The sequence below is a fragment of the Octodon degus genome, unplaced genomic scaffold, assembly GCF_000260255.1.
Source record: "Octodon degus isolate 3935 unplaced genomic scaffold, OctDeg1.0 scaffold00039, whole genome shotgun sequence".
Lineage (NCBI taxonomy): Eukaryota > Metazoa > Chordata > Mammalia > Rodentia > Octodontidae > Octodon > Octodon degus.
In genome coordinates this window covers 1,189,157-1,191,878 of record NW_004524615.1, presented here as the reverse complement: position 1 = coordinate 1,191,878, position 2,722 = coordinate 1,189,157, and the positions used below count along the sequence as shown (strand labels likewise).

Below are 2,722 nucleotides of genomic sequence, written 5' to 3'. Positions count from 1 at the left end.
TCTGCACAGGGAGACCTGGTTACCTGTCCTGGGACTGCCTGCAGCATACCTGTGTGAAGAGCTGGGTCGGCGAGGCAGATGTGCATCCTACACTCCTGGGAGGGGCAGCTCCAGGGGTAGGCAGGCCAAGGAGGATGGAGCAGGCTTCTCAGACTGCCCTGGGGAAGCAGGACTCACCATCACAAGGGTTTGCTCTGAACCACAGGAAGAAGGTGTCCAGGACCTGCCAGGCCTGGGAGCCATGCCTGTGTTTGGAAGAGTTGGAAACTTTAATGTGTTTGTTTGTTTGTTTGTTCCATGTTTTTGTTTTATGCTTTTTTAGACAGTGTCAATCTGTAATTCTGTGCTCACTTTGAGCACACTGTAGTCCTGGCTGACCTCCTTCTGCCTAAGCCTCCAGAGTTCTGGGATGACAAGCCTGCACCATGCCTGGGTTGTTTATACTTATTACTATTATTACTTATTATTATTACTTTTTTTCAATTTTTTATTTTGAAGAGAATGCAAAAATAATAATAATAATAATCAGTAGAATAAGGGCTTGCCTGGCAAACACAGGGCCTGGGTTCAATTCCTGGTTCTGGAAAAGAAAAAAAGAGTTTACATTTAAGGTTGTCGCTGGTGTGTGAGTCTCTCTGGTGGTCCCAGTCCACGCCCTTGGAGCACCTTGTCACCATGCCTCTGAAAATTGAGGAAATCAAGGATTTTCTGCTCGCAGTGAGGCAGAAGGGTGCCAAGTCTGCCAAGACAAAGAAGAACAAAGACAATGTGAAGTTTAAAGTTCGATGCAGCAGATACCTTCACACCTTGGTCATCACAGACAAAGAAGAGGCAGAGAAGTGAAGCAGTCGTTGCCCCCAGACTTGGTGGCAAAGGAGCTGAAAGGAACCAGCCAGACTGATGTGAAGTATATTAAAAAGCTTCAAAACTCAAAAAGAAAATAAAGAACATTAGAAATGATACTGAATTTCATTAAACAAAAATACAAATTGACAGTGTTTGTTGTATTGCATAGTGTCTTCAAATTAGTTGTTTAGATTACCAGATATATGCATGCAAAGTTGGGAGGAAAGTTATAAGAAATTAAAAAGAAAAGATTTAAGCACTCATTGCTCCTTTGTGTAGACCAGCAGGAATCAGCAGTGCAACCGTCCAAGCACCCTGCTTCACGCAAAGATCTAGCGCTTCTGCCCTCCCTCCCTTCTCCCTTTCTTTCAGCATTTCCTTTCCCTTGAGCAGTCTTTCCCTAGTCACCAGCCACTGTGCCTCCGAGGGCTTAGGGACTCTCTCAGGTACTTACACTAGTGAGACAATATGATGTCTGCGCATGCAGCTCTCATTCATTCCACTTCTGAGGGTGGTCTCTAGTTGCATCTGTTGACCTGTAAGAACACTGAGTTTATCATTTTTACAGCTGAGTAATACTCCATTGTGTAAAAATACCACATCTTCTTTATCCATTCCTAAGTTGATGGGCATTTGGGTTGTTTACAAGATTTGGCTATAACAAATTGCACTACTATAAATATGGTGCACGTATATCACTGTGGTGTGATAGTTTCAGTTCACTTGGAAAAAATGCCCAGGAGGGGATAGCTAGGTATAATGATTTCTTTTTCTTTTTTTTTGTTTGGTGGAACCCGGGATTGAACTCAGGCCCTTGCGCTTGTCAGGGAAGCACTTATTCTACTGAGCCATCTCCCCGGCCCCCAGGTAGGTATAATGAGACCTCGATTCCTAGTTTTTGAGGAATCTTCACATTGATCTCCACAGTGGTTGTACAAGTCTGCACTCGCACCAACAGTGGAGAAGGTTCTTTTTTCCCCACAGCCCTGCCAGCATTTGCTATTGGTTGATTCTTGATGACAGCCATTCTTTCTGGGGTGAGACGGAATCTCAGTGCTGTTTTAACTTGTATTTCTTGAGTGACCAATGATGCTGAATATTTTTTTCATGTATTTATTTTCCATTTGTATTTCTTCGCCTGAGAAGCCTATCTTTATCTCAGATGCTGATTTTCTGATTGGGTCTTTTAATTTTGGAAGCCTGATTTTTAAAAATTCTTTCTATCTCTAAAAGAAGTCCTTTGTCAGAGGGACAATCAGCTATGGTTTTTTTCTAATTGGTGTGTTTTCTTTTTCCTCTGTTAGTGATTTATTTTGATGTGAAGAAACTTTTAAGAGCGATGAGATCCCAGTTGTTCATTCTTTGAAGTACTTCCTATGTAGTTTGGTTTTTATTCATGAACTCTCTACCTATCCCTGTCTTTGAGATTTTTACAAACGTTTTTGTTCAGAAGATTTAGTGCTTATTTTTTAATATTTAAATCTTTGATTTTTTTTTTTTTTTTGGTACAGGGTCTCACTACGCAGCTTGGACTCGTAGTGATCCCTCCTGCCTTCAGCCTCCCTAGAGCTGGGATTACAGGTGTGTGCCGCTACACCCAGACTCACTTTGATACATTTTTTACCTTAGCTTAGTGCATGGTGATAGACATGGGTCTAATTTTAGCCTTGGCACATGCAAAGCCAGTTTTGCCAGCACCATTTATTAAAGAAGCTATCTTTCTTCCAATGAACATTTTCAGCCCCTCTGTCAAAGATAAAGTGGCTGAGTCTGTAACTCTGCCTGCATCTTCTAATCTGTCCCGGTGATCCTAGGTCTGCTTTGTTCTGCTTTCACGCGGTAGCTTGGTAGTTCATGTCAGGACTGTGACGCCCCT

The 2,722-nt window shown here is 42.3% G+C and overlaps 1 pseudogene; it reads left to right on the top strand.

The window, feature by feature from the left end:
* The first annotated feature begins 675 nt into the window (after positions 1-675).
* On the top strand, positions 676-944 carry LOC101566145 (annotated as a pseudogene).
* Positions 945-2,722: the final 1,778 nt, after the last annotated feature.